This window comes from Elephas maximus, chromosome 1 (genome assembly GCF_024166365.1).
Source record: "Elephas maximus indicus isolate mEleMax1 chromosome 1, mEleMax1 primary haplotype, whole genome shotgun sequence".
Taxonomy (NCBI): Eukaryota; Metazoa; Chordata; class Mammalia; order Proboscidea; family Elephantidae; genus Elephas; species Elephas maximus.
In genome coordinates this window covers 112706818-112718489 of record NC_064819.1, presented here as the reverse complement: position 1 = coordinate 112718489, position 11672 = coordinate 112706818, and the positions used below count along the sequence as shown (strand labels likewise).

At 41.3% G+C, this 11672-nt stretch overlaps 1 protein-coding gene across 1 annotated transcript in view; it reads right to left on the bottom strand.

The window, feature by feature from the left end:
* Positions 1-6045: 6045 nt before the first annotated feature.
* Positions 6046-11672, bottom strand: part of ADGRF4 (adhesion G protein-coupled receptor F4) — a 44412-nt gene continuing 38785 nt past the window's right edge. Inside the window, exon 11 of the mRNA XM_049893791.1 lies at positions 6046-6141. The gene's annotated coding sequence lies outside the window, so the exon portion shown is untranslated. The remainder of the gene's footprint in view (positions 6142-11672) is intronic.

Genomic DNA, 11672 nt, shown 5'->3' with positions numbered 1-11672 from the left:
AAAGTTCGTTCTAGGAAAAAGGTGGAAGCCCAGTTACTACAACTGGGGCACAGGGTCAGTTCAGAAAAAGCAACAAGGGTAATTAGATACTGAACCACCTAATACTAAGCAAGGGCTCCTTTTATTTCCTCTTGATTAAGGTCAACATCAGTCATAAAGCCTAAGGCAGGGGTGATCCTGCAGTTGAAGATCAAGTGAGCTCCACTGGGGAAAACATTTCTTCAGGGGCTGGGGTTCGAGCAGACCCATTACATATCAGAGTCCCTTGCTATATGTTCTGAATAAAATGTAAAATAATAAGCAAATTGTTCTTTAAGAGTCCTATTGGTGAGAACTTAATTTTTGAAGCCTCATTTACTTAGTTCCCTTTGGTGGCAGAACTAGATAGCAATAGTACAGTAGGGAATTGTAAGAAGGAGAGCTAGAAGGGAGAAGAAGCTGTGCCTTGCAGTATTCTGAGGCTTGAGGAGAATAAACAAACAGGTAAGAAGAGGAAGCTAAAGCTTGACCAGACCTACTTGCCTAGAGAACTGGCCCCACAGAGTACGCAGCTGCCCAACTCTCAGAGTCCAGAGGGCCTGGGTAACTTTAGCTTGATTTGGGCCAGGAGCACTGTCAAGGGGTCTAGAGTACCACATAAGGTACAGAAGCCAAAACACAAATAGGCAGTGACAGTCCAGTCCCAAGGACTCCCCAAGGGAGAAGGGATTTAGCCAGGGAATTGGATAGCCTGTAAGGCTAAAGGTGTCTGAGGGATAAGCAGGGTGTCAGAGCTCTGCTTCAGGAAGGCAGAGTTCAGAATAAGGCACTAGTCACAGCATGACAGATGTTCAATAGATCTGACTGCCAATACAGGAGAAAAAGGAAACAGCAACAGACTGGCAGACATTCAAGACTCAGGGCTCCTCCTTAGCACTCCTAAACCAGATTGGTGGCAGCAAATCCTGGATCCTAGTCACTGGTGTGTATGAAACTCTGAAGGTTGTTGTTGTTGTTAGGTGCCGTCGAGTCAGTTCTGACCCATAGGGATCCTATGCACTACAGAACAAATCACTGCCCAGTCCTGCGCATTCCTCACAATTGTTGCTATGCTCAAGCACGTTATTGCAGCCATTGTGTCAATCCATATCTTTCAGTGTCATCCTCTTTTTCTCTGACCCTCTACTTTACCAAGCATGATGTCCCTCTCCAGGGACTGATCCTTCCTGACAACATGTCCAAACTATGTGAGCATTCTGTTTGTACTTCTTCCAAGATAGATTTGTTTGTTCTTTTGGCAGTCCATGATATATCAAATATTCTTTTCCAACACCACAATTCAAAGGCATCAATTCTTCTTCGGTCTCCCTTATCCATTGTCCAGCTTTTGCATGCATATGAGGCGACTGAAAACACCATGGCTTGGGTCCAGCACGCCTTAGTCCTCAAGATGACATCTTTGCTTTTTAAGAAAAGAGATCTTTTGTAGTCCATTTGCCTAATGCAATGCGTCTTTTGATTTCTTTACTGCTGCTTCTGTGGATGTTGATTGTGGATCCAAGTAAAATGATATTCCTGACAAACTCAGTCTTTTCTCTATTTATCATCATGTTGTTAATTGGTCCAGTTGTGAGGATTTTTGTTTTCTTTATGTTGAGGTGTAATCCATACTGAAGGCTGTGGTCTTTGATCTTCATTAGTAAGTGCTTCAAGTCCTCTTCACTTTCAGCAACCAAGGTTGTGTCACCTGCATAATGCAGGTTGTTAATGAGTCTTCCTCCAATCCTGATGCCACATTCTTCTTCATATAGTCCAGCTTCTCGAGTTACTTGCTCAGCATACAGATTGAATAGGTATGGTGAAAGAATACAACCCTGACGCACATCTTTCCTGACTTTAAACTATGCAGTATCCCTTTGTTCTGTTTGAACGACTGCCTCTTGATCCACATACAGATTCCTCATGAGCACAATTAAGTGTTCTAGAACTCCCATTGTCTGCAATGTTATCCATAATATGTTACGATCCACACAGTTAAATGCCTTACCAGAGTCTATAAAACATAGGTAAACATCTTTTTGGTATTCTCTGCTTTTAGCCAAGATCCATCCAAGAAGAAGGATCGGTAGTTGGAAAACATGGCCTTGAAGATAGAAATGATGCCAGAGATTGCCAAGTCTTTTTTCTGAGGCACCACTGAGTGGACTTGAGCTGCCATCCTTACGGTTGGCAGCCAAACGCATTAACAGTTCGCACCACCCAGGGACCCTAATGACTACCAGGCAGAAGGAATTCCTAGTAGAAAAGTTTATCTCCAAGATGAGTTGCTCATGGTTACAATATTTCTGCTTAAGGTTCATGCCTGGACGCTGGAGTCAGAGCAAGATAGTGATCTAAGGGCCTGTGGGGCCCCCTCCTCCCCCCCTTTACCCTCTTTGCTTACCCCCTCCATGTTTCTCTGGCCCCTTGCTCTTTATGTGATTCACTTTTCCAGAGCAGACTGCAGCGCTCACTCTGCTTTGTACACTGTTTTTTTTTTTTCTTTTTCACTATGATGTATCAGATCAAGTCCAAACACCCCCACCAGGCATTCTTGGCCTTTTGTAATCTGACACACTGTCCCTCTATGTCCAACATGGTTCTCTGCTTAGATTAGAGTGTTCTCTTCATGGTCTCACATGAATGCCTTCGTTACTCTTATTCCCCTTTCTGAAGTGCTCCCTTTCTGCCTAAAATAAGTACCTATCTATATCAGTCCAAACCCATCCCAACAATTAGGGCCAACTCAGGATCCACCCTCTCTAAGACTACCATCCCTGAGCACTCCTGGCTACCCCAGTTTCTCAGTTCTCTGATAAAGTCATTGCCTCAAATCTTTGTATAACAATTAGATGACATTATTTTATATAATAGCTTTTTGTTTTGTTTTGTTTTGTTTTGTTTTGTTTTGGTGGACGTACATTTGAACACCAGTGACAAAATCGTTTTAATTCTCCTGGAATCCAGATTTCTGGCTTTCGTCAAAATTGAGGTAACCCACACAGGGTTTTTGAACCAAAAAACTGGTTCCTAAAAGCCACCTTTGGGTCAAAGACAAGTCCAGATAAACTAGTAGGACCGTTTTGTCTTGGGCGTTGTGCTCTTTTAAAGAATTGAGTTAGTTTAGGGGAAATAGATCCCAAAAATCAGTCTGAGAGCTATGTTTAGGGTAAATCAGTAATTGTTTTAATCCTTCTTCAAGACAATGCTATTTGAAAATCCTTCCTCACCACACTTGTTTACCAGTTCTTTTCCCACCATTTTTTCCATGCCAATGCCAACGATAGGATTTGGTATAAGAATTTTGGAAGTTCTCATCTTCAGAACATTTCTGACACTCTAGTTGAAATGTTACCCTGATTTTCAAATTATATATTCAATGAACTTCAGTGAATTTCTATTATTGGCTTAATATGATTTTTGTTTTAACACCAGCAAAAGACAAATAAGATCCATGACCAGAGAGATTTCATTTTTCTGTACTTGCAACCCTCAAATTAAGAGTATATCATTAGAAATCAATACGGATTTATTTGAATTAAACTTTCAGAGAAATATTTTTTCTCTTTCTTTGTTCTATCACTTAGGAAGGTTTAAAAAAAAAAAAATCCATTGTTGATTCCCATGCCAGACTAATTAAAGCAGAATCTCTGTTGAGTAAGGCTCAGGTCTGCTTAGGTTTTAAAAGCTACCCAGGTGATTTTAATGTGCCTGTAGGGCTGAGAATCACTGTGCTGTATGCTGCTCAGCATGATATATGATCATTTCTGCTATGACATTTGTCATGTTTGTTCTAACTGGATTGGTATTAGGGAATCATTTCAACATAACATACATGTCATGTTTGCCTATGTATGATGTCCTCTGTGCAAAACATTTGGTGAACTCAGAAAATGGTATCCACATGAACCAAGACATGTATGAATACACAAAATGTGCACACATACAAACACACACACTTCAAATATCTACCAGCTACAACATGCTGTCCAGTTTCAGATACCCCTCCTTCCAACACTTCACACTAACTCCCCTGCAAACCTTCTGACGCCTACTCCCAAAGGCAAACTTCAGGTCTTTTTCAAGGTAAACTACCATATTTATTGCAATATTTATGTATTTCTTAGCCATTTAAGATGGGTAATACTGTATTACCTTTTTACTGGGTTCTTTTTTTAATGTGTCACCGACAAAGTTTTGGCATATTATATCCCTAATCCTATTTTTTCCATTAGCCTTTGGCCAATTTTTCATAGCAAGGTGATTTTTTAGAAATATACATGTCACATTATGGCAAAACTGACTATACTCAGCACTAAATTCCCCTTAATATGTGCTAAAAGGGTGGGAAGCTTAAGAAAATATGGAAAAGAAAGGAGACTAACTGGTATTAGCACGAGGAAATTGTTGATTCAACCTTGGTACTGTACCAAATAAATACACCAAACAAAAGGAAATTATTCAGCTCGTTATTATATGGTGTTCTGGAATTTTAGTTTTGGGGTTGTAAAAAATAAAGGTGTTTGTATAGTGCCAAGAGCCAGGAAGGAAATGTGTGTCAATAAACTAATGATTAAGAAATTTTATAAGTCCAGCAGTTAGAGTCATGCCCCTCACTACGAACAAATTTAATTTTACTGTTGTTGTTTAGGAGCTGTCAAGTCAATTCCATAGACACCCCAGGTACAACAGAACGAACCACTGCCCAGTCCTGCACAATTCTCACAATCCTTGCTGTGCTTGAGCTCATCATGGCAGCCACTGTGTCAATTCATCTCATTGAAAACCTTCCCCTCTTTCTAATTTTACTAGAGGAGCATAATTTCCAATTGAAAGCATTCATCCTTTAAATATTTACTATCTGGTTTAAAGCTCTCAGCTGCTAACTGAAAGGTCGAGATTTGAACCCACCAACTACTTCTTGGGAAAAAGATATGGCAGTCTGCTTCTGTAAAGAAATCCTGTGGGGCAGTTCAGCTCTGTCCTATAGGGTTGCTATGAGTCAGAATCCACTTGATGACGAGATTGGTTTTTGTTTTTTTAATCTTTTGTCTTGATTCTAAACTACCAATATTTAAACCTTTGAAAGCTGCCCTGCAAAGAGATACTCAATTGTTTTTTGTTTATTTTATGGCTGCCTTGCTATGCAAAACCAAACTGGTGATAGAAATTTCTCTGAAAGTGTCTGAAAGACAGTAGTGCTATTTGCCAAATATTTCTGGGTTCCCTACTTGTGAGTCCATGGTAGGAATGCATTCTCTGGCCTCCTTGTGGTTCTGGTCAATGAGTTGAGATTGACTGACATAGAATTGATACTCAAGAATGTTGTGGTGCCAATGGAGAAGTCCATTTTGAAGGAATTCACAGATGAGCAAATTGTGAAAGGTAAGTATATTCATTTTTATTTCCAAAATAACAGCCAGAATCTTCTTTATAGTAGTGGTTTAAAGATGCAAACACACACAAATAATAATACATACAAGAATATTTTTCCTGTTTCACAAATTAAGAAATTAAAGTATTGGGAGCTAAAATATTTTATTCAAGAGGTCTAAAATAGTAAATATGTTTAAAAAGTTTTCTTGCTTTTTTCTGTTCCCTATCTTCAGGAAACCTATGACTTAACTGTTACCAAAAGTAGAGTCAGTGTTTCTCCTGTCACTCCACCCTCCCTCTCCTACCTGTAACCTTAGCTCTGAGACAGGATCCAATCCCTTCCCTCAAAGAGCCTAGGATCCACTTGTAGTAATGGATAACTGAGCCCATGAAGCCACAGAGCAGATCTCAGGAGCTTGCTTAGGGTTGCCTAGGTTTGTCTAGGGAAGACGTGATGGTTTGCAGGCCGACCAAGAAGCCAGGTTCTTTCAGGTTACAGGTAGGTTAAAGAGTCAGTAGATCAGTCTCCTTAAAGCCTGATCACCAATTATTATTCCCAGTTTTTCCTCCTCAAATGTTTTCACGATAAGAGCTTAGGTGTCACTCATGGCAAGAAGAGCAAGTCTTCAAAGTAAGCATTACTCTCTTCGTTCATCTCCTCATTCCAACTTGCTTTCCATGTTCTCCTTCTCCAGGAACACACTTCTCAGTCACAGGATGCAGGATGTCCATGTGGAATGGGGCAGCCTAGGCAGAATGGTTGAAACACTGGTTAATAGTAAGATTAATCGCTGGCATTTGTCGCAAACTTACTCAGTGGTAGGTTCTAGTCAAAGGGTTTTTAATGTGTTAGCTCACTTAATCCTGAAACCATCCTGTGAGGTATGAACTATTATTACTAGCCCCCTTTTACAGATGAGAAGATGCAGGCACAGAGGCATGGAGTAATTTCCTCAAGATCACACAGTAGAAAGGCTGTTTCTCAGAGCCTGATTTTTCTGTGCCCTTCTCCTTCTCTGGAAACCCTGGTGGCATAGTGGTTAAATGCTAGGGCTGCTAACTAAAGGGTCAGCAGTTCGAATCCACCAGATGCTCCTTGGAAACTCTATGGGGCAGTTCTACTCTGTCCTATAGGGTCGCTATGAGTTGGAATCGACTCCACGGCACTGGATTTGGTTTGGTTTCGGTCTCCTTCTCTATGCTGTTGCCTCAGCCCTAAACTCAGCACTTAGCGCCCTCTCTCCCATAGGGTCACTATGAATCAAAATCAATTCGACCGCAATGAGTTTCGTTTTGCTTTGGTTCTCCCTAGTCCACTCTCAAAACTTAGTCCCTGGACTATTACTCAGTGATTTGAAAAAAAAAAAAAAACGCGTTATCAAGCTACGGAAGACACGGAGGGAACTTAAATGCATGCCGCTAAGAGAAAGAAGCCAGTCTGGAAAGGCTACCTATCGTATGATTCCAACTATATGGCATTTCAGAAAAAAGCAAAACTTTTTTATAGACAGAATGAAGACTAGTGGTTGCCAGGGATTCAGGGGGACTGGGGTGGGGGGGATGAAGAGGTGAAGCCGAGGACATTTTAAGGCCAACGGTAACTGTTCTCCCCAATACTGTAATGGTGGTGTCCTAGTTATGTAGAGCTGCTATGAAAAAACACTGCAAGTGAGTGGCTTTAACAAACAGAAATTTATTTTCTCACAGTTTAAGAGTCTAGAAGTCCTAATTCAGGACATCAGCCCTAGGGAAAGGCTTTCTCTCTCTGTTGGCTCTGGGGGAAAGACCTTGTCTCTTCTGAGTTTCTGCTCCTGGGTGGTCTTCATGTGGCTTGGCATCTCTCTTCCCCCATCTCAGCTTCTCAGCTTGCTTGTTTAATCTCTTTTATAACTCAAAAGAGATTGATTTAAAATACATCCTACACAAATCCTATCTCATTAACATAACAAAGAAAACCCATTCCCAAATGGAATTTTAACCACAGATATAGAGGTTAGGATTTACAAGACATATTTTGGGGGGACACAATTCAATCTATAACAGGTGGATACACGACATTATGCATTTGTCAAAGCTCATAGAACTAAGAACACAAAGAGGAAGCCCTAACGTAAACTACAGACTTTAGTCAATAATAATGCATCGGTATTGATTCATCAATTGTAACAAATATACCACACTAATGCAAGATGTTAAGGAGCCCTGGTGGAACAAACAGTTAAGCGCTCGGCTGTTAACCCAAAGGTTGGCAGGTCAAACCCACCCAATAGTCTTCTGCTTCTTCGCGGGAGAAAGATGTGGCAGTCTGCTTCCATAAAGATTCACAGCCTTGGATACCCTATGGGGTCACTCTGAATCTGAATTGACTCGACAGTAGTAGGTTTGGTTTTTTGTTTTTTGTTTTTTAATCTGCTTCTGTAAAGATTATAGCCAAGAAAACCTTATGGAGCAGCTCTACTCCGTCACATGGGTCATTATGAGTCAGAATCCACCTGACGGCACCCAGCAACAATGTAAGATGTTAATAATAGGAGAAACTGGGGGTAAGGAGATAAATGCAAATTCTCTGTATTATCTGCACATTTTTTTTTTAAACATAAAACTGTTCTAAACAATAAAGCTTGTTGAAAGAAAAGAAGAAAAGAACTTGGTCTTTGGCATGACTCTGCTGGTTTTAATTTACAGTTTTGCATGGAAAACTGTTTTTCTTCTCTCCAGGATATTTGCTTAATCAGCCTCATTTCTCACCATGGAATGAAGTGCTCTATATTCTGTTAAGTGACTTTCAGGAATAAACAAGTATGTGGAAGAGACTTTGGAGGAACAAAGAGCCTCTCTGGTTACCCTGATCTCACTGGGTAAAACAGTCTCTGCTAGGTTCCTATTAAAGGCCAGCCCTTCTTATATAAACAGCAGAGGGCACTATGCAGCTATGGCCTCAATAAGAATGATGTCCCCTTCCTTCCCTGCATCCCAGGGTGGGATTCCCTAATTAGAATCTATACCTGATGCAGGCTCTCTGTTTTTCACCCTCTACAGTCCTACTTCCCTGTAGACCTGGCTTGACCCTGTCTCTAAGAACACTCCTGACTTGGGATATGAGGAGCGTTTACCCACACTCAATTCTCATTGCAAGCTCCGTTCTGATCTTCCATCCCTGTATCACCACTGGAATTCTACCTACTTCCTGAGACCTGGTCAGTCTTTGATTTTGTCTTCTAGTTTAAAGTCTGAAGTTCTGCCTTTTTCCATTTGGTTTAGCCCTGCCTTGGACTGCAACCCAGCCTTGTCCTTACTAAATAGGTGGTGTCCCTGAGTTGTAATTGTGCTTAAGTCCCATGGTTATAAACTTTCTCTCTACTGAGACACTTCCTGATGCTGTCTGCTCACCCTTCTGGACTTGAAGGTCCACTCATGGTTGGTTTCCTATCCCTGTACTCTAAGGTCCATTGGGCCCCGACATGAATCACCATAATGCCGACTGCTATTACAGAACCATTCTGATACCATGTGTATCCAAATGTTTAAAGTACAGGCTGCAACTAATGAAAAAATGCAACAGGCATAGAGCCACTAGTGGAAGATACGCTAATAGAATGCAATCCTCAGCTCATCACTCACTTTATAGGCTCAAAAACAGAAGATTAAATTTGAAGATGATGTGATGAGGGTTTCTCTGGGGAAAATTGTTAGTGCACTTCACCCCATTCCTACACCTCCTCTCACTACTGTGTCTGAGCCTTGTGCACCTTCCCAATTGTAGTAAGTAGTGTAGTCCCTGACCTTGATATAATGGTTAAGGTTGTGTGTCAACTATGCCAGGCCATGATCCTCTGTGATTTGACAGATGTATGATGGTGTGATCACTTCCATGGAGTTTGATATTATGGAATCACCTCCATGATGGGATCTGCTGTGAGTAGTCAATCAGTTGAATGGGAATTTCCTTGGGCATGTGGTCTGAATTGAATATAACTGGATATTCTGACAAGGCTTGAGGCTTTTGCTCATTCTGCATCCTACAGCTGTCTCCTGTTCATCTGATCTCCAGTTCTTGGGACTTGAGCTAGCAGCTTACCTGCAGTCTTGCCAGCCAATTGTTGGGATTCATCGATCTTCACAGGCTGTGAACAAGAGCCCTGTTCTCTGACCTGATGATCCTGGGTTGTTCAGCCCCTGTGGCTATGTGCATCAGGAGAAGCCTAACCCATGGACTTTGGACATTCTAGCCTCTGCAACCGCGTGTGCCATTTCCTTGATATAAATCTTTCTCTCCCTCTCTCTCTCTCTCTCTCTATATATATATATGTATCCTCAGTCCAGTGCCATCGAGTCGATTCCGACTCATAGCGACCTACCAAAAAAAAAAAAAAATAGTGACCTAAAGTGTATATATATATATATATACATATATATATGTATATACACTTTACTGGTTTTACTTCTCTAGAGAACCCAGCCTAAGGCATTTGGTCCCAAGAGTAGTTCTAGAGAAACAAAACTGTAAAGATGAGTTTTCTAAATTGATCCTTAAGTTTAGTTAGTCTTAAAGGCATTGAGGACTCTGCCTCCAGTAGTAAAGAGGGCACTACTAATCCATGGTGTGAGGTGGCAACTCATGTATGCAAAATATCACCTCCAATAGATCAGGAATTGGTGAAAGGCAAGGCTCTGTGTGATTGCATGTGTGATATCTTTTATCAATTTTGTCAAAATAAGCACTATAAGGAAGCTGGTTGGTTGGTCCTACTTTCACTAGATAAACTGGCGAAAGAAACAGAGGCACTCAAGGCTTCAGAGTCAAAGCTCCAGTGTTGCATAAATAACCTCAAAGCAGCCACTTGTGCTTTGAAACGAAGCCTCATTTCTTGTAACATAGCTGATCTTGCCAAAAACCAAACCCAGAGTCTTATAGTAAAAGTGGCTGAATTACAATACCAACTCAACTACCAGCCTCAAGAAGGGTCTGGAGTCAAAGTGAGGGCATTCATTGGGAATAAATGTGATCCTGAAACTTGGAATGGGGACATATGGGCAGATAATCAGGAAGCTGGAGACACTGAGCCCCTAAATTCTGTTGAAACACTCCTACCAACAGAACCAGCCCTGTCACTCCCATCTGAAGAGATTGCTCCATGTTTGTCTGCTAACCCACCTTGCCCAGTAAAACCATTAGCCCCTCCATTCCCATCTAATGAAATTAGCCCAGCTGCCTCTAAAGAGCCCTTATCTGAGTTTTCCTGGGGCATCGCCCAAGGCAGATGCTTTACAAGACAATGCTGAATGTTCTCAAAACTCTTCCCCACTGTCAATTTTGGCATCTAGACCTATAACTAGACTTAAGTCCCAGCGAGTCCCAAAAGGTAAAGTACAAAGTGTGACCCAGGAGGAGGTACATTATACTCCAAAAGAACTGCTTGGCTTTTCTAATATGTACAAACAAACCTTGGGAATATGTGTGGGAATGGCTATTAAGGGTGTGGGATAATGGTGCAAGGAACATAAAGATGGATCGGTCTGAGTTTATTGATATGGGCCCACTAAGCACAGATTCTTCATTTAATTTTGAACTCAGGAAGTTAGGAAAGAATCTAGTAGTTTATTTGGTTGGGTTGCTGAAGCATGGATTACGTGGTAAAAGCCTACACTAAATCTAGTTGAAGTACCAGACCTGTTTTGGTATACTGTAGAAGAAGGTGTCCAAAAGCTTTGGGAAATTGGCATGCTAGAGTGGATTTATCAGGTTAGACCCATAGACCCACACATGGAGTGACCAGAGGACACACCTTTTACCACAATGGCAAGGAACAAATTTGTGAAGGGAGCCCCAACACCCTTGAAGATTGCTGTGATTTCTATTCTATATAAATCAGATTTGACAGTGGGAACTGCCCAAATGAATTAAGACACCTAACTACAATGAGCTGATTGGACCCCATGGTAGTAGAGGTCAAGTGGCTGCACTCAATTGACAAAGACAAGGTGGGCATGGTTACGATAATGGCCAGCAGAGTCAAAGCAGTAATCAGAATAGTCTGATTTATATGGACTTATGGCATTGGCTACTTAGTCGTGGTGTTCCTAGGAGTGAAATAGATAGGAAATCTACTAAATATTTACCTGACCTGTACAAACAGCTGAATTCTAGGTGAGGTGAACAGCAGTCTAACTCAAATCGCCAGAATAGACAGTCATAGTCCCTCAATCAATTCCCAGACTTGAGTGAGTTTAAAGACCCCCAACCCCTTGAATGAAGGAAAGGCTAGGTCCCCTTGAGG